This window comes from Acomys russatus, chromosome 14 (genome assembly GCF_903995435.1).
Source record: "Acomys russatus chromosome 14, mAcoRus1.1, whole genome shotgun sequence".
In the NCBI taxonomy this organism is placed as follows: domain Eukaryota; kingdom Metazoa; phylum Chordata; class Mammalia; order Rodentia; family Muridae; genus Acomys; species Acomys russatus.
The window spans coordinates 33,350,703-33,371,583 of record NC_067150.1 but is presented as its reverse complement, the minus strand read 5'-3'; the positions used below and the strand labels follow the sequence as shown (position 1 = coordinate 33,371,583).

At 44.7% G+C, this 20,881-nt stretch overlaps 1 long non-coding RNA gene across 1 annotated transcript; it reads left to right on the top strand.

The window, feature by feature from the left end:
* The first annotated feature begins 4,287 nt into the window (after positions 1–4,287).
* Positions 4,288–5,489, top strand: LOC127198031 (uncharacterized). The gene is made up of 3 exons (XR_007831807.1): positions 4,288–4,419; positions 4,801–4,938; positions 5,350–5,489. It is a non-coding gene; the product is annotated as an uncharacterized LOC127198031 (long non-coding RNA).
* Positions 5,490–20,881: the final 15,392 nt, after the last annotated feature.

Sequence of the window (20,881 nt, the reverse complement as noted above, 5' to 3'; positions counted from 1 at the left end):
GGATATGGTTGAGCTTAATATTGCAGAGGAGAACCCAGAAGGCATGAAGAATCAGAACAGGCTCACCCCGCCTGTGGGATTTGGCTTTCATAGCTTATCACATTAGATGTAACAAGAAATGGGACTTGTTCGTCTTTGGTTAACTACCTTCTTTGGCAACCATCCAAGAGCATTGGTCAGATGTGCTCCTCCTTAAGAGGCATAATTTCCACTAAAATTTGTGCTTTCACATTTTTTCACAGTCCTTTTCTGGTTGCCAAGTTTCTGGTTTGTATCCTCGGTGTTCCCCAAGCCATCCTTGACTTCTCTTTCACTCCCCAGACTGCTTGTGCTGTTGATGGGCCACAGAGCCTTGGTGTGTTCTGCCCTTTAACTCACTGCTCTCTCCCAGTCATTCACAGTTCTCTTCCACAGCAGTTAATATCCATGATGTCTCTCTGCTCTTCCTGTAGACTTTTAAGCTCTGTGAGGATGGGAACCAAGCTTGCTTTGTAGTGTGCTGCAACTTAAAGCCCGGGGTAGCTTCTGGTACAAGGTGGGCACTACCTAGAGATCTATTGAACAGTGAAGAAGACTGGTTTTTACTGTAATCTCATTGATGATTCACAGGTGCATTGTCAAACATTAGGCCATTGACTTGAACTTGTGTCCCTGGTGGAGACAGCCTGATACAGAGGGAAATGAGCCAATTAGAAATTAGACCCTGAGGATGTCAAAGTATATATGTAGGTGTGGTGTTTCAGAGTCAAGGAGGAGAGTGAGGGAGGAGTGCAAGAGACAGCGCCAGTCATGGGCAAAGGAGTATGACAGTCTGCCTAGGCCATGTGGCTGACAACCCGCCTGACGCTTGTTTTGACTTCGTTCTAACTGCACAACCGGTACGTGCAGATGACTTTACATCTCAGAGCAAAATGTGCGACAGCAGTGTGCTAAGCAAATGCAAACAAAAATATGCTTCCCCTACTCCAAACAAATCTCTCACACGTCGTGACAATGCCATGGCATGGCGAGAGACTGAAGACAAAGGCCACAAGGAACCAGATTTGCTCATGGTTGAAGCAATTCTTCAGTGCTTTTCTAGGTCACCGTTGGCATGCAGAGGTCTCTACTACTATTCTGTGTCACACACAGTTCAACTTCATTCATGTGTGCACTTAGGAGCACATCATCCATTCACCTTGTTCAATATGTGTTGGGTTCCTGACATGCTGCAGGAAGATGCAGGGATGTTTGGAAGGCAGCACACAAAGGATTCAATGAGGACACATGAGGAGCTATAACTTCTCTGCTTCCACCCATGCCTGTCCCTCATTTCTAGGGTGCTCTCCCCTATTTTATGCCCATGAAAAACTTCCTTTCAACTTAACGGCCAGGTGTTTTTCTTTTCTTATTTTCATGTTATCTTTCTATTGTAAGACTTATTCTTTGTCCAGTGATCCAATAGGCTGCTTCTACTCAGAAGTGACACAGTGGATGTTGGAAGTGGAGGCAGCCAGCTTATTTCTTCTACTTTTACTGTTCTCACCTTGACAGAGCTTGTACTGGGGAGAAAGTACAAGGATGGGCAAACCTTACAAAAGCTGGCCTTGTGATTAAGCTTGTAGCTTCTTGCATTCAGAGCTTTTTGGCTTCAGCATAGCTATACGACTCCAATTTGCTTTTCTGAAACATTTATAAGGCATTCTGATAGTGACATGGAATCACGCAGTGTTCTTCTCTGACAGTATATCATGTACTAGAGTGTGGAATACGAAGTTAGGGTTTGCTTGGGTTCAAATCCTCCCTCTACCAGTAGCTCTTGAATGTACTAGCCTGGGAGGAAGATAACACCTTTGTGCCCTGCTTCTCCATCTTTGATGATAGAATATATTTTACTGGGTCAGTGTGAGGATCAGATTATATTAACACATGTATGTTTGTTTGGAATACTGTAAGGCACTTGGTACATACTCAAGAGAGTTTAGTTATTAGCTAATATTCTCCAAATAAAATCGTGCTTATCTCCCATGATCTTGTGCACTCTATGCTTGTAGCTAATCAGCTTTATATTTTGAATGTTTTAAAGCTCATTTTACGAGAGTGTGTCATTTGGAGTTAGAACTTGGGACCACCACCAGTCTTCATAATTTAAGGGGGAGCATAATCATGGATCCCTTGCTTACATTCTTGCTGAAGTGGTTTACAGAGTTTGGTGGGGTGGACTTAAGTGAATCATTTATGGAGTCTCTAGCATCAGACATATCAGTCTTAGCAAATGTTTGCTCCCTCTCATTAAAACACACCACCACCACCACCACCATCACCACCACCACCACCAACGCCTTCAAGGTCATTAAGCCTGAAATCTGATAGAGCTGGATCAGCCCTAGCCTCTGCGCAATGCCTACAAGAGGGACTTTTACAGCATCTTTACAGTGTAATGAGCACGAAGTGTAATTTATGACACATACGTGATCACGCATGCAGGCACACACACATACAACACACACACACACACACGTCTAAATTTAGATATAATCCTTACAGTTGTTCTACGCCATCATACTTGTGATCTTTTCTAAGGTGAAGGCCCTGAGAACTGCTTCTGAGGCCAGTGTGCTCTTTTGAGTTTGTTTCTTGAGCCTTCTATGCTGGTAGTGTCCTCGTTGTGTCTGAGGACGGAGTCTGTCCTCAGGGCCCACCTGGTACAAGACTCAGGCACACCTGCTCGTTGCAGCATTCTTTTTTTTTTTTTTTCTGGAGAGCACACAGTGAGTTGAGCTTTTGTGCAGTCTGGAATGGTCTCAGGACTCCATTGTTTGCTCCACCCTCTTCCCAAGAGCCAACTGGCCCATGCTTTTGGATGCTAAGCATTTTTTGAGCCATACCTCTCAGCCCTGGTGGCCTACAGTCAGGTTACCCACTGTAGACTCTACCTACTGTAGAGTCTGCTTTGCTACCAGATTGTTTCCTCTTGTGTTTCCTAGCTCCAAAGCCTGCCTCCCAGGTCCAAGTCTAGCCTTTGCCAATCTTTTGGGTTCATGTTGCTTGCTGAAGTCTCAGTGCATGGCAGGCCCTGTGGGTTAATTGACTATTTGCATTGTCCCTCTATGTTCTATCCTGTGCACCAAGAGTGACCCAGATCTCCTTAAGGTGCTGAGTTCAAAGAATAGAATTATATTCCAAAAGGCATTGCCATAGAGGGCAACTCATGCTTAGAGGGGGCATGAAGGAATGAAATTTTGACTCTGGGTCCTTTGATTTGGTGTGTGTGGGGGGGGATTGCCTGGTAAATGGGAAGTAGGGGGATGGCAGAATGCTGGGACAGCTTTTGCCTCATGGATGAGTGGCAAGGGATAGAAGGAACACTGATCTGGACACATTGGGCCTGTTGGTACATAAGTCCCGTGGAAATCAACTGATAGGAAGTGGATGAACAGTGTTCAGGACCAGGATGTATCCTGTATATTTGGCGACCGAACTCTCCCTGGTTTTGAGTAATGAAATCCACATCTCTTGTTTAGAGTCATTGAAGTTCAGTGATGATCACCATGGAAGAGAGACGGAATTGCTTCCTAACTTTAGAGAAGATGACACAATGAGCAACTGTAGCATCCACCTACCCATCCACGCAAGCCTCACCTTTGGCTTCATGAGAGGCTCTTTCCCTGAATCGGAACAGAGGTCAGTAGAGTACCCTGACCCTGTCACTCCATGGCCTTTTTGCTGACCAGGGGCTGCCAATTAGGTCCCATTGTGATAGCGTTGGGAGGGAAGTTCCCCCCCACCCCCCCAATTCACTGACCCTTGAAGGAACTTCATCACTTTTGTTTTGATGCTGTGGGGGTGAAACGGTACACTCTCTTTTTATCTGTCCACAGTCAGGCCTGGTACAGAGACTCTCTGTCCTTGGCCTCATATCCTAAGGATAGGTAGCAATTTAATGCCTCCTCTGCATATCTCAATCCGTAATTTCACTAAAAAGATGTTGGGATGGGAAGAAAACAAGTGAAATATGCATACTAGCTACTGGTGCAATGTCTGTTTGGTTTTAGAAATCGCGGTTACATTGGTAAGGCATGGCAGATGTCAGCTCCACTGCCCACCACCCCCGTGCCAGCTCCTCCCCTCCTTCTCAGTGTGGAACACAATGAACTAATTCCATAAGAAGCGATTCAGAGAAACGAGAAAATGTAATTTACCAGGGTTCAGCCAGGATGGCCATCTTGTTCTAAATCTAACAAGTTGGCCACATGTGAGGGGCCCCAGTGTACCCTAAAATATATTCATTCATTTTTCAGAGATTAAAATCAATGTGCTTAAAACCAACCACAACAAAAATACCAGCTGCCTTTTGAAAGCAAGGGCATTGGGAAATGAATGGAATTGCATGCTTCTGTTCTGTGTTCAAGAGCTTCGATGGCTACTGTGTTACATCAGGTATGTAATGAAAGACAATTGACAAGGAATCTTAATAGAAGAAGGGTGCTTGAGTAACTGTAGTTTTTATGTTCAGGGGAGCCTGAGAGAGAAAAGCTGCATTGTACCTCGGATTAATGGAGCTGCAGGATTGCATTAATGACAGCTTTGCTTTTTAGCAAAAAAAGGAAGATAGTTAGGGCAGTCAAAGAGAACATGGCTAGAATGTGCGCTGCTAATTGGAAATGTATATTATCTTGAGGCGATGTGTGTGCAGGGGAGGGGGCTGGGGAGGATGTGAGAGGGAGGCACAGTGAGCGGGCTGCAAGAGAGACTGGACCCAGGATGCCCCGGATTGGGCCCTACCAGCAGGGCAGTTAAAGGGTCTTTTCTTGTTGATAGGAACGACCAGTGCCTGGACCCCACCCTCCCCCACTCCCTTTTATTTCAGTGGCTACGTGGGGGCTTCTTTGATGGAGGCTTTGAAGTCGGTGGCTTTGAGATTACTCTTCCTCTGTGACCTTGACCACCAGCCATGAGGTTAGTAGGGAAGGGGAGGGGAGGAGGAAGGCTCTGGAGCTGGAAAAGGGGAAGGAAGGAGGGGAGGGGACGGCATTTCTGCAGCATTCCAGGACTTTTCTGATCACTCGGCAAAGTTGAAATATGATTGCAGCCTTTGCACCGGGAAGGAAAGAAACCATTTAAATGAAAAATTAGCTGCCTTAGCGGGTCAAGCACATAGTTACATTAATGTCTTGTAGAACAATAAATCACCTTCGATCTCCAATTGAAAAAATGCTAATTTAGCTCAGCGATTCACTGATTGTACTTTGCTCCGATAGAAATCTTTTATTTAATGCGAAGCCGTGATTTGACAGCCTCCTCTAATGGTGCTCGCAGCCTCTCAGCATCTCAGTGGAATTCTGATCATGGTTTTAATATTCCGTGCAGCTCTGCCCCCTCTGATTTCACGCTCACACATTAACGAGAGCTGACACTGGAGATTAGACGCAGACAGCTGGAATGCCAGGCCTTTGTTACGGCATGGACTGCAGCCAACGTCGTTCAACCACAGCCAAGAGGGACCTGGGAAAGTCTTCTTAAGAAGGAGGGAAAGGCGGGGTGCGGGGCTGGAGGGAGGGTGGGAGCGGGGGATGGGAGCCCAAAGAAAGGCAAGGTACTTTCTGAAGGGCATAGGATAATGGAGATTTTCGGGGAGCCCTTTCCTCGTGGAAATTCACATTTCAATAGTTTCTGGTGTGTGTTAGAGGAAGCGGGTCATTACGGGGAAATCCCAAACCGGTTCAGTATTTCTCTGTAAACTCCTCCGAAAGTACAATGGAAGGCTGCGGACGGAGGATGGAAATGGCTCCTCCCAGCCTCAGCCAGCGGCTTGTTTGAGAGACAATGGTGATTAGGAACAGGAGGAAGACTGCTTACATAAGGAAATGTGTTCGCCCTTCGCCTTGAAAAAAAAAAAAAAATCACTTAGTTCCAGGTGACTAAGTGGGGAAATAAAACTAGATCTATGAGCCCGGGCTGCCTGAACAGACTAGTGACTACCTTGGCGAGAGAGGAAGTCTCCTAGTCTAGCGGCCTGCCTTGATCCTAACAGTGTTTCCTGAGACCAGAAATCAAATAAAGACAAACAGTTTCATTTACACCAGGCAACTAGGGCTCAGCCAGTGCAGTACTGTACTGCAGAGGGAGGGGAAGGGCACCGCCCTAGTCTGCGGCCCAACTTTCTCCAGGAGAATGGCCGAGGATCAAAGTAGCCAGGACTGTGCTTTAACACCTCCTAAAAAAAAAAAAAAAAAAAAAAGGTTCTGCTCCTGGGGAAAGCAATTGAGTAGAAATAACAAATGTCGTCCTTGCTAACTGTATCATCATTAATAATAATTGTACTTTGCATTTTTATGGGATCCTAGGATTCTTGAGGTCTTTATAAATATGCATGGGGGGGGGAGGAGTCTGAAGGGGAGAGATGAATAGAGATGAATGTTCCCATTCAGGATGTCAGCCACTGAGGCTTGCCAGACTGCAGGGCCTTACCTGGGATGAAAGGCTCAGCAAGGAAGTTACAAAGCCCCATGCTGCACCTGGCCTGGGGCACACTACAAAATTCCTCCTCTGACTCCTGTGCTCACACCTATGAAGCTGGCTTTTGGGGTCCAGGAGGATAGAGGAACTGAACTACCTTGAATAAGTTTGTCCTCTTCTTTCCACTTACAACATCCTTGTCCTTGTTGGGCCACTATCACCAATACAGTTTACAAGTTGTGTTATTGAGCATGGAACAGACAATGTTCTTCCTGAAAGGAAATGTGAGTTGGGATCTATATTGTATGTACATATATGTATATATGCATATGTATACATGTATATGTATACATAAAACATATGTATATATATAAAACATAGACATATATACATGCCTGTATATGTGTATGTGTAAATCAGTAAGTTTGGGGCTGGAGAGATGATTCAGTGGATACAAGAATTCCCACAAACAGCTCACAACCCTCTAACTCGAGCTCTGCCCAGAGGATCCAGCACCCTCTGTCCTCAGGACACCTGCACTCATGTGCACACACCCACATGTAGACACACACACACACACACACACACACACACCCCTACACATAATTAAAAATGATAAACTTTTTCAAACAAATCAGGAGGCCATAAGCCTGTAGCTTATACCACAGCACATAAATCCAGGTAATTAAGAACAAATTACATGCATTTGCTCATGAATCTTACTTCTCTTAGCATCTTTGTGGCCTTAACAAGATCCTTAGATTTCTTTTTTTAAGGCTTGTTTTTGTTTGTAAAATGCAGATTTCAACGAAATGACCCATAGCAGAGTCCCTGACTGATAGAGGCAAGCAGTCAGGGTCAACTGTGACTGCTCATGTTATTTGCAGGCAGCTCTTAGGAGCATTCAATAAGGACACACACAGGTGAACATTGTCTAACAGACTCCTTAGTGTTCATCGGAACTGCTCATTACTGTTAAGTAGTGTGTGTGAGGATGAAGCGCTCTGAAGGGCGCGATTGTTTTCACTGCTGTCTTCTTAATAGATTTATGCTTTTTTTTTTCCTCAAGATTCTAAAAAATTACTCAAAGCATTTTTGGAACTATTCCTTAGAATGATGAATGGAGAGCTGGGAAGACAGCTCAGTTGGGAAAATGCTTGCCTTATAAGCATGGACTCATGAGTTCGATGCATAGAACCCATATAAAAAAGACAGGTATGGTGGCACACAATTATAATTCCCACGCTGGGGAGGCAGAGACCCTGGCGTTTGTTACCCAGCCTCACCCAATAAGGGAGCCTCAGGCCAGTAAGAGACCATGTCTGAAAAAACAAGGAAAGTGAAATGACACTTGAGGTATACACACACACACACACACACACACACACCAGTATTCTTGGTATTGTGTCTTAAACAGTTTTGATATTGTCACATTTTCATTGTTGGAGGATGGATTTGTCAGTGGGAGCTACTAAAGGCTGCCCGTGAACCTGGTGGGCAATCAGATTGGAAGAACGCTTTTCAGAAATAAGTGTGCCTATATACAAATTAAATTTGCTTTTTGTAAATGGAATTTGACCTCAGTTCCAAGAAAGGATTATTGAGCAAATATATCCACTTTAGAATATGCCCATGATCTCCTAAAAAGAGAGTGCGCAGAAGGAACCATAGTTCTTGGTATGTCTGTAGGGGGAAACTGAAGGTCATGTTCCCGATCACAGCTTATAAACAGACTTCCAGGAGCTTAGAAGCCCGTGGGGGAAGAAAAAGACATGTTCCTCAGTGTTCCAGTTTGCTTTCTGTTACTGTGTTAAACACCATGACCAAGCACAACTTAGGAAAGGAAAGGGTTAATTCTAGCTTATACTTTCAGGTCATAGTTCATCATGGAGGAAAGTCAAGTAGGAACCGAAGCAGAACTCACAGAGGAACACTGCTTACTGCCTTGTCCACTGTTTCCTGACCAGCTAGCTTTTTTATGTAGCATAGACTCAATCTGCCCCCCCCCCCCAAACCAGAGGATGATGCCACCCACACTAGGCTAGCTCTCCTGGATCAACCATCAATCAAAACGATCTATCACAGTCATCACCACCCGCCAAACTGTGAGGCAGTTTTTCAGCTGAGGTTCCCTTTCTTAGGTGATTCCAAGTCTTATCGAGCTAACAATGAAAGCCAACCAGAACAATAAGTTCTTGAATTTAACCCAACCTCAAGTTTGCTGCTCTTGGCTTTGCCCTCTTGGCTTTGCCCTCCTGGCTTGTGTGCAGCTTTAGTGTAGAGTCAGTTTGTTCATTTTTCATAATTCAGTGGACTTGGTTGATTCTATAGATAAAAGAATTGGTTGCTCTTCCAAAGGACCTGGGTTCAATTCCCACAGACAGCTCACAACCATCTGTAACTCCATCTCTACTCAGAAGATCCAACACACTCTGGGGTATTCACCTTCTGGATTCCTGATGTTTGCTAAGCCTTCATCAGGAAGGCACACACATCATTTCACTGAAGAGAAGAGAATGCTGTTCTTGAGGGCACACGAGCATGGCCAGACCCTGGAGATGCTATACAGCTTTCGTTTTGTGTGTGAGCTTTCGTTTTGAACTGAGAGGCAAATGTTGGTCTTTACACCTGAAGAGGATCACACTTCCTTGTTCTTTATCATTTGGTTCCGTCTCACCTGCATTCTAAGTTTCTATGTCTTAGGAATGAACCAAATCTTGTATTCCTGGCATTAACTACAAGCACAAACAAACTGCAAATTATCCTTGATCCTGATCTGGCTCTCTTATTGGGAAGTCTTTGTGTAGGAGAGAGGAAACCTGTCCTGAATCCCATTCTGGGAAGGCTCACAATGCTGGTTTGGCTTGAAGAGTTTTCATTTATACCATGGATATCTTTCCCAGAGCTGTACACTGTGGCAAGTTCTGATAGCCTTGATGACATCCCCAGAGCCACACTACTCACAATGGATAGGAAATAGCTTTGACCACAGAGAAGAGGGGAGGAACTGACTAGCATGTTCACATGGCTAAAGATGTGGGAGAATGCTACTGGTGTTTAGGCAGAATTGATTATATTGAGAGCAATATTTTGCCTACAGAAGATGTTGAAAGACAGGAAGCCTGGAGTGGTTTTATCCAAACCTCATTCCTTTGCCACTGTGACACAGAGGCAGGAATGCCATCGGGCCAAACATTGTGGCTGAAATGGATTTATTCGTTCAGCATTAGTATATAGGAAAAAAAAAGATTCAGACTTCATTGTGGGTCGTAGCATCTATAAGCCTGTGACTAAGATGGTGGAGACAAGAGATGTCGTAGGTATAAATGTCCTAATGGCCTTGTGGTTTCTAGTCATTTCAAACAATCATGGTATTACATGCCTTAGAAGAGTGAGTCTCGATGCGGGTATTGTACCACACACACATTTTAGGTACGGTGCAGACATGACAGTGGCTCATTGGCTTGTTACCATCCCATTTCCTCAAGGCTTTCTAGAGTGGGAGAGAAAGGAGGACCTATGGGGAACTAGGGGATCTCACAATAGCCCCCTTAGAGAGTATCATATGCGATAATTTATGTTAATGTCATGTATGTTCCCAATGGAAAAGAACTGCTATGTTGGAAAATGACATTTGATGTAAACACGGCCATATCATGTGTAGAATTCAAATGGAGCTTAGTTATCTTAAGATGAAGAAAGACAACATATTAAGATAGCTCTCTAGTAACTGAGCTTAAGAATTGTATTCCTTGAGATGGGTTCTGCTGTTAAATATAAAGAATAAACTATGCACAAAAGTCTCCCTCTTTTTCTTTTCTTTTTCTCTTTGGTTCCACTACTGCTTGGTTCTAGTTACCTTCATGAAGCCCACAGGTTGTCTCATCACTTGAATTCTTCCTTCAGCAGTTGCTGGAATTATTAGTGGAGATAATAGAGGTGCTGAAGGGAAATCCATTTCAGTGAACATCTACTGTGCTGGTAGCATACTCTGTGTGTGTGTGTGTGTGTGTGTGTGTGTGTGTGTGTGTGTGTGTGTGTGTGTCTGTGTGTGTGTGTGTCTGTGTGTACATTTATAAATGGCTATAGCACATACTTTAGTCCTTATAATAATCTTGTGATTTGTTACTAATTAACAAATGAGTGCTTTGATTAAAAAAGAGATACTACTACTAATTAATACAATAAATAATTTGAATCCAACGGTCTTCTTTTCTGAGTCCACAAACACGAGGTGTTCATTGCATATGGTAGGGTGGATCCAGTCCCCAGAGCATTTTAATAGGGTCTAAGGACAGAAACTGGGAAGTGGAAACTTTGAAATCCTGGGCCCACTTTGAAAACTTAAAGCTAAGTAAGAGTCATTGGAGTGATCTTGGGGTGACCTTATGAAATGTACGGATCAAATCAGGTGAAATTGCCAACATTTGACCAATTTCTAGTTATAAAAATGAGAATTCAAATGACTTAACCTAATGAAAGTTATATAATCAATCCCAAGGTGCGCTCAATATAAAGATTGGAATCAAGATCTGGTGATTAATATAAAAACAGAGAGAGGCCATTTCCCTTGGCTCCAAAAGCTACACATTCTGCAGTTCTGAGATAACTGGATTGGTAGCCCCAAGCAACATTCGTTTTACGTGGTACTGGAGATTGAATCTGCAGCTTCGTGCATACTAGGTAGGCATGCTGCGCCCTCGAGCTCTGGGAATGCTTCTCTCTAGGGGAGAAGGAGGTGTTTCTACACCTCTTGTAGTCCCACTGGCACTAGGATGTGAGATATAGGCTTCTCCAACTAAAAACTCTGCCTGGCTTAAGAAGGCCTGTTACCTATTGTTATGGATTGAGTTTTACACACACACACACACACACACACACACACACACACACAGACAGAGAGAGAGAGAGAGAGAGAGAGAGAGAGAGAGAGAGAGAGAGAGAGAGAGAGAGAGAGAGGACATACGGAGTGCCTAGCCATAGATATATCATATATCATATATGTGTGTGTATGTATGTATATATATACGTATATATATCACTTTATTTAGCAATAAAGTGATTATAAATGCATTGCTTAATATAAAGACGTACTGGAAAAGGATGGAAATAATATCTACTATGGTCAGTGTCCTTCAGAAAGAGATAAGAGATAGAGATGTCCAGGCAGAAGACTCATTTGATAACCCAGATAGAAGTTGGAATGAAGTACCTGTCAAGCAAGGAAAGGCAAAGGTGCCAGCCAACCACAGAAGGTGACCTGTCCCTCTGGGAACTTCACTGCTTAGAAAAGAAAGCGATGTGTGCTTTCAAGACGCTAGGTAAGGTCGCCCCTGAGCTGCTAGGCAAAGTCACCCCTAAGCTGCTAGGTAAGGTCACCCCTGAGCTGCTAGGCAAGGTCACCCCTGAGCTGCTAGGCAAGGTCACCCCTGAGCTGCTAGGCAAGGTCACCCCTAAGCTGCTAGGCAAGGTCACCCCTAAGCTGCTAGGTAAGGTCACCCCTGAGCTGCTAGGCAAGGTCACCCCTGAGCTGCTAGGCAAGGTCACCCTGAGCGCAGCAAGGTCACCCTGAGCTGCTAGGCAAGGTCACCCCTGAGCTGCTAGGCAAGGTCACCCCTGAGCTGCTAGGCAAGGTCACCCTGAGCTGCTAGGCAGTCACCCTGAGCTGCTAGGCAAGGTCACCCCTGAGCTGCTAGGCAAGGTCACCCCTGAGCTGCTAGGCAAGGTCACCCCTGAGCTGCTAGGCAAGGTCACCCCTGAGCTGCTAGGCAAGGTCACCCCTGAGCTGCTAGGCAAGGTCACCCCTGAGCTGCTAGGCAAGGTCACCCCTGAGCTGCTAGGCAAGGTCACCCCTGAGCTGCTAGGCAAGGTCACCCCTGAGCTGCTAGGCAAGGTCACCCCTGAGCTGCTAGGCAAGGTCACCCCTGAGCTGCTAGGCAAGGTCACCCCTGAGCTGCTAGGCAAGGTCACCCCTGAGCTGCTAGGCAAGGTCACCCCTGAGCTGCGGAGGATGCGTGGTTCTACTGACATCTTGATTTTAGATCTCAGCTGCCACAGAAATCCAGGTAAGAGACCTCTCCTACGCGAAGTTGCCTAACTTGTGACACTCTGTAATGGCAGCCTTAGAAAATGAACTGTCCACCTTATAGACTCCTTACCAACCTCATCCTCTTGTCTTTCATCAGTATGCTTAGGAAAATAAAGTTCTCCTTGGAAAAGATAGACATTATATCTCAGAAAGTGAACTCACTAGGCTGACTCATTTCCAGAAGGTTCTGGAGAGTCTGAAGAGTTTTCTCTCTTGAACTTTGAGTTTGGAGTCTGTGTGTGCATGTAAGCACTGCCTCAGTAGGAGTTTTATTAAAGTAGCGATGGTTACCCATATGTTCTGTTTATTCTTAGCTTCAGTCATTCCTATGAACTTTGGAACAAATGGGCTGCTTTCCCTAGAAGCAGCAAGGTCAGGGGGTAGGTGGAGTCCTCTCTAGTAGCCATAATGGATTAATCCAGGATGCATTCAGCAGTTATATGACTATTAGCCAGGCTACAACATAAGTCAGCCACAGATATACCCACACAGTGTATACTGAGTATCTGCACTACATCAGTCCAGGGTCAAAAGACTTCCAAGGCTGGTCTTGTTGACTGCTCTATATGTTAAAATTAATTTATGTATACAGATATTATGTCTGCATATATGTCTGTGCACCATGTGTTTGTCTGGTGCCTGTGAAGGCCAGAAGAGGACATCAGATCTCCTGGGACCAGAGTTAGTCATCCCCTGAGATGGGTGTTAATGATATTTTTGACCTGCTATGTGAGTGGTGGGCATTGGGCTTAGGTCCTCTGGAAGGGAATACCACAACTGAGTCATCTCTCCAGGCCTATCATGGTTGGTTTTAGTGTCAGCTTGCCACAAATTCCAATTTTCTGAGTGGGAAGCATCAGCTGAAGAGCTGTCCATTTTGCCTTAACTGATTTGGGGCGATCCATCCAAGGGACAGTCTTGGCTGCTTGCTTGCTTGCTTGCTTGACCTTCCCTCTTTTACCTTGTTGCTGAGGATGCAGATCCCTCTGTTTCCACAGAGGGCTGAGGGCCAGTGGCTCTCCAGGAACCCTTGGAGTTTGGGGCACTATATTAGGGCTTGTGAGGCATCCATCCAGTCTTGTGGACTAAGCAACCACCAACCTGTTGGCCTCTCCAGCAAGACAGCCACTGTGGGGCTGCTCTGACTGTTGATGCACTGAGCACCAAGGACCAAGGTTCTCAACCTCTCAGGTACGAGCCAACTGTTGTGATTAAAGAGCCCATGGGTTCTATTCCTCTAGCCCTTCCCTTCCCTTCCCTTCCCTTCCCTTCCCTTCCCTTCCCTGCCCTTCCCTCCCCTCCCCTCCCCTTCCATTCCTTCCCCCTCTTTGCCTCCCTGCTTCCTTCCCTCCCTCCCTCCACTTCTTCCTTCCTTTTCTCCTCCGCTTCTCTTTCTTTTCACCTTCTCTCTTTCTGAAATAGTCCCTCTGTGTAACCCATACTGACCTTGCACTTGGAATCCTCCTGCCTCAGTCTCTGGGTGCTAAGCGTCTAGGCGTGCACAACTATGCCTGGCTTTGGATCTAGTTCTTTTGACACTAAGGTCAGAGATGAGAAGGTAAAAGGGACATCTTCAGTCAGGTGCTACCCTGGGACAGCATGGGAAAATGAAATCCCACTGAGCTCTAGAACCAGGGGAAGTCACATACAAATACCACACATTGCTGAGCACAAGGGAAAAGTCTGGAGTGGGTGTGTATTTGGGCTTCATGGGTGATGGGAACAGGACTCTATCATCTATTGGTCTGTGTTTGTGGATAGAAACTGAATTTCTCTGAGCTGCCTTGTCCTCAATGGACATGTGGTATAACACTAGCTGCCTCATTGAGCTGATAAAGTGTTCCCCTGCACAGACAAGTACACAGCAGATGTTAGCTTATCAGTACAGCAGGGCTTTGTATTTTCCAACTCAGTTCTATCTTGGTCTAAAGTTATATATTCCTTGGGAATCCCCACCATTTTGACCAGAATGCAAAAATATGCCTTACAAACTTAAAATTTTAAAGGAGCCATTTCATTTGTTAGAAATTGTTTTACATTTGGGTTTCTGTGTGTGCATTCATGCTGGTGTGTATGCACACTTGCATGCAGGTACCCTCAAAGGCTAGAAGAGGGTGCTGGATCCCCTGGATGTAGAAGAGTGAACAGAATCAGAGCTGCTGGAATGGGCACTGAGAGCTGAGGTTCTGTACAAGAGCCACAGGTGCACTTAGCCGCTGAGCTCTCCCGCCAGCACCCTCTCCCACTTCATTTTTCAAAAACAATGAGCAAAACATTTTCAAAAGCATCTCATAGTCATCTGCTCAGTCATGCGGTACTGTTTAGATGCTGCATGTGCCATGCCTCCCTCATCCAACACAATGGGTGCAACCATTCTGTCCCCTGAGAAACAGGAGGTTTCTGGTTCCCAGTATCTTCTGTGATCAAAATTTCTATGCAGAAGAGGACATTAGGTCCCCTGGGGCTGGAGTGCCGTGTGCAATAGGCCAGAATGACGTCTGTGCTTTAGCCGCTGTCTTGTCGCACACTTTTCCTTCACCTGCCTCTGTAGTTTATCTTGTTCCCATCCTAGGGCATTTGCGTAGTCCTGTCCTTTAGTAACCTCACTAGGTGGTCTTCATGAGGAAGGACGCCCTGACCATCTTATCTAAGACAGCAATGCTCTACACACTGATCTCTTTTTCCTTTAGCCGGCGCGCTAGTGGACAGAGACCCAGAATCATACTACAGGTGTTTTTTTTTTCCAGTTGTACATGAATCACAGATTTTCTCCATATTCCCCTGTCCCCATACTCTGCCTTGTCTGGAGATTGTGGGCAGTATAAAGACCACGTCTTTATGTTATTCTTTGATATATTCCCAAGCTCTTGATGGTGCCAGGCCCATAGCAGGCCCATAGCTCAGGAAATACTCGCTTCTGATTAAATGGTTCCTCTGGGATGTTACTACCACAAAACCTTTGCTAATGGACCTCCCCCCCCCCCACGGCTTTTCTCACTCTCTATTCTTCTCAATCTGCAGCCTCTACACGGCACAGCCTATCCCCCCTTGCTCTCTTTGGTAAAGATTACTTTGTGTTTACTCCCACCCCACGAGGGCAGGGCCTTTTATATCCCTCAGAGTGGGGATATTTGTTCTCAGCATCTCTTCATGGATTCACACTAATGCAGGACATATGAAGGGGTCCGTCGTCCTGTTTTTGCTGACTGGCTTAGCTTCACAGCGCTGCTCGATTTCTCGCTAACGGTTATAAATGTGCCAAGGAAGAAAAAGTGAAAAGTCCAATGTGTAATGAATCAAACATGACCTGATCTAAGCTGGAGCTTTTCTAAGAGTATACCTGAGACACCCCCATGCCACTCCCCAGCCCCACCCCTGCATCATGTCTCTCACTAAAACGGACTCTACAGCATGCCTAAGAAAGCACTTTGAGTCTGTGGAGTTGCGTTGTTAGCAAGCGCATTCCTTGCCCCACCTGCCTCCAGCAGCCTCAACAGGTCAGGTTAGGTTAGATTAGGTCAGGCCACCATCCCCAATTCGCCAGTTAAAGATACCAGTAAGGGCTAGGCACAATGGCACATGCCTTTAATTTCAGCACTTGGGAGGCAGAGACAGTCAAAGCCCATGCGGTCTACAAAATGAGCTGCTACATCATGATGCCCTATTTAAGGGGGGTCAGGAGGAGAGAGAGACCATTAAGGATCTGTGGTGGTTGGAATAGGTTTGGCCCCATAGATTCGTGTGTTTGAATGCTTGGCCATAGAGAGTGGCACTATTAGGAGGGGTGTCACTGTGTTCTTAATGCTCAAGCTATGTCCAGTGGGAAACACATCCAGTCACCTCCTGGTTGCCTTCAGATCAAGATACAGAACTCTCAGCTCCTTCTCCAGCACCATGTCTGTCTGCCTGCACTCTGTCACATTTGCTGCTATGACGATAATGAACTAAACCTCCGAACTGTAAGCCAGCCCCAAGGAAATGTTGTCCTTTATAAGAATTGCATGGCCGTGGTGCTTCTTCCCAGCAATGGAAACCCTAAGACTGTGTGCATCCTACTCCTTGTATGTCTTTGAAAATCAGTGCACACATTATCCCTTACACTAGCGTGTGCAATACACCATGGGACCATTGCTCAGTGTGCAAAAAGAAGTGCCTCTATTTAAAAACCACTGCCTAGTGTTTGATAAAATGGGTGCTTCATATGTGATTATGTAAAGTTCTTATCAAAGGATATTTAACATCTTTCAAACTTTGATAACTGCAAATAAACCACTCCACAGGTGTGCAAATGTATCCCCAGGAAAGGGGTCTAGAGATGGAATTTCAAGGCCAAAGGCTATGCACTCTACATTTCCACAGACCATTACATATGGCAGCTCACACTCCAGTGCCTCACCCTCACCAGGCTCATATTTTGGAGTCGTTAATGGACAAGCATATTGTTCCGTAGTTTCGGCTTGCCTTCCTCCCCCTCCTCCCCCTCCCCACTCCCTCTTGCATGTGTATCGTGTATGTGTGTGCACTCACATGTCGTCCTGTGTAAATGAGGATATGTGGGTACCATAACACACGAGCAGAGATCGGAGGCCAAGCCTGGGTGTCGTTCCTCATTGCCCACTTTGGGACAAGGTCTCCATGTTGTGTCCTGCGTGGACACTAGGAAAGCGAGCTGGTGTTCAGGTTTCCTGGGACTCTTCTGTCCTTACCCCCTGTCTCCCCACAGGAGCACCAGGCTACAGGTGCTGGTTCTTTGTGTTCAAATCTTGCTTTCGTGTGGGTTCTGGGGACTGATACTCAGTTCCTTACACTTGAGCTACAGTTTTCCCCCCACTGAGCCATCTCCCCCGTCTGCATTTCTCATCTGTATTTTATCTTCTATTTATATTTCTGTGAGTTGTCAGCTCAGGAGTCACCCTGTTATTGTTCTGGGTTATTGGCCATATGACTTAGAACAAGGACCTTTGCATGTATTAAAGGCATCAGCCCTTTGGACTATGAAAACATTTCCCCAATTTTCATTCAGTTTTATGTTTTATTCATAGTTAATTTACCATGCCAAAAATGTAGTTAAATTGGTCACTTTTCCGTTGAGAGATGATTTTAAATTCCTAGGTATTTCAGCTTCTCATACTGCAATCTTAAATGATATATTTTTTCATTACCTTTTCTTTAGAATATTTTATTATGAAATATATTATGAAATGGCACTTTAAAAGTGTAAAATATTTTTTTAAAAATACATGTGTGGCCATTACTTAGCTTAAATAAAACATTACTGAGAAAGTTGAAACTTCCACCTGCCTCCTTTCCCCACATTCCTATCTCTCCCTCTGTAGTAATGATTTTCTCACTGCTAAGACCAAATATCTGACAGTTAGCAATTTTAAAATATTTTCAGATTTATTTCATGATGTGTGTGTGTGTGTGTGTGTGTGTGTGTGCGTGTGTGTGTGTGTGTGCGCGCGCGTGCCTGTAGGTGTTCAAGGAGGCTAGAAGAAGGTGTTGGATTCCCTGAGGTAGGAGTTACAGGCTGTTGTGAGCCACCTGGTATGCTGGGAACTGAACTTGGACCCTTGTGAGAGCAGCACGTGCTCTTAACCGCTGAGCCATCTCTCCAGGACAAGAAGTAGCTTAAAGGAGGAAGAGTTTTATTTTGGCTCAAATTTTGTGGAATGTGTCCACCAAGGCAGTGAGAGCGTGGTGGCAAGTGGCTTCATGGCAGCAGAAACTACATTTGGTTAAACAGGAATCAGAGAAATGACAGACAGTAGGACAGGATTATAAACCTGTAGGCATGCCCTCTTCTAGTGACCCACTCTCTCTCCCTGGGCCATACCTCTAAAGGCTTTGTAATTTCTCTAAACATCAGCATCAGCTAGGTGCACTGGGTGTCTTAGACATGGGCCGGTGGAGGGCATTCCACCTCCAGAAGACTTTAAGGACATGGGAATATGTTCTTAGCCAAGGCCTGAGGTTGTCCTCTGTAGTTTGCCTTGTCCTTCAATATACTTGACAGATTTTGTCCATACCAACATATTAGTTCCAGTTTATTACAATGACTATTTCACAGCTACCCATGTGACTTTCTGGAAGTGGACATTAGGGTGTCCCTGTTGTCATTTGTTTATTAGAAACAATGACTCAAGGAGGTCCTTGTTGGGATCCTGAATAGTAAAGAGAGTTTCTCCAGCACAGAACTGAAAGGTTTAATTCCATGTGCATTATTCCAGCTCATGGCATACTGTCTTGAAGGAGACAAGGTCCCACGAACAAGGTTTGAGAGATCTCATGCTTTCTAATCCTGAGCTGCACTGAGGGTTGTGACACTTTCACGCTTTGCCAATCTGAGAGGGCGCAAAAGAGAATCCTGTTCAGTTTGAGACACTTGATGAACAGTGAGTTTGAGCATCCTTCCTCACCCCCATCCCCACCAGTGTTGGCAACTGAACACAGGGCTGCACGCATGTAAGGTAAGCATTCTACCTTTGACCTCTAGGTACAACCTGAGCATCATACGTGTGCTCACTATCAAGGTTTCTTCTTTATTTAAATGATTGGCTCATGGAGCTGGAGAGATGGCTGTGCAATTAAAAGCCTGTACTGCTATCCCAGAAGACTCAACCTCAGTTCCCAGCACCAAAATCAGGCAGCTCATAACCACTTGTAATTCCAGCTACAGGAGCTCTAACTCCCCCTTCTGGCCGCATGGGCACATGCACTCATATGGCATACATACACACATACACATAAATCTCAAAAAAAAAAAAAAAAAAAAAAAAAAAAAAAAAAAAAAGATTTGTTTGTTGATCTCTTTTGTCTATTTGGAAGCCTTTTCTCTTTTAATTTTCTTATATTTTAGATGTGACTTGAATAGGAATATGACTGTATTGTTTTTGTGTATGAGCTATAGACCGTATTTCAGGGAGGTGTGTGATAGGAGACTATAAATATGTTGCATTCTTTACTATTTGAAGCAGTGCTCAGATGTTCTCTTGACTCTGAGCTGGTCTAAGGGTCTCACTTCTAATGAAACAACAATGGTAGGCTGCTTCATAAATTAGTTCACAAGACAGGCATGGCTTCCTGGTGTTTTGCTCTTCACTGTGTGTGTGTGTGTGTGTGTGTGTGTGTGTGTGTGTGTGTGTGTGTGGCTTGTCCTGGAATAAACCAGCTGCTATGCTGCCGGAACATTCAGTCAGCCCTATAGAGAGGCTCATGTGGTCAGAAACTGAGGCTAATAGCAAAAAACAAATTGAGACTTCCTGCTTATAGTCATGTGAGTGTGCTGTCTTAGATGTGAAAATGTGAACACCTGTCAGTCTTCTGGTGGCAGTGGCTCCAGTAAACATCTGAGAGATGGCTGCATGAGGGATTCTGAGCAAGAACCACCCAGCCAGTCTGCTTGTGGAGTCCCAGAAAGCCTGTGTGAGATAATAAACATTTTCTGTTCTAAGCTTCATAGTGTATTTCACTTGCTGTAATATAATATCATAAACGAAGTCACATCTAAATGTGTTTCTCATAGTCTAAAGGCTTGGAATTGCAAGACTAGGGCCTGTGAAGATCACACTCTGGTCTACACACAGTGCCTTCCAACTGTGTCCTCACACAGTGGTAGGACAGGAAGATCCTGAACCTCTTTTTAGTGCAGTGGTTCTCAATCTTCCTAATGCTGCGGCCCTTTAATATGGTTCCTCACATTGTTGTGAACCCCAATCATTGTTGGCATAAGATTATTATATAATTCAAATGCCAATTTCTGTATCTCCCATATCTGGTTGCAAGCCTTCTTCTGAGAATCTCCTGTCTCAATGTTATATAAATTCTGCTCTCCAGTTGTTCGCTTGTATACTGATAAAGCAGATTATAGCCAATCACCGAGCAGGGGAGAAAATAGGGCTGGGCTTCCTGCCAGTCAGGGGAAGAGGAATTAGACAAGAAAGTAGGTGATTCACCCAGGGGATTTAGATACAAGCAGAGGTGCAGGAGAGATGAAAATTCAGCTGGAGCAAAGAAAGAACTAAAAAGCTAGTAATTTGGGGATTTCGGCAAAGAATGAGTCAGGATAACAAAGAGTGTTAAGAACAGATATAATCTGCTCAAAATTGTGTTGTAAAGCTTTATAAACAAATATAAAAGAGTCTAAATTATTTGTGTGATAGCTGGCTTAAGAAATAAACTAAGAGAAACAAATACTGTTTTATAAAAATAACCTTCAAAAAAATTTTTTTTATAAAACTGTTTGGTTCTCATTTTATCTCTTAACCTGGCTATCACACAAATAATTGAGATATCATTATATTTTTAATAAGCATCACAGCACAATAACTGAGCAATTATTACTCTAATTTTAAC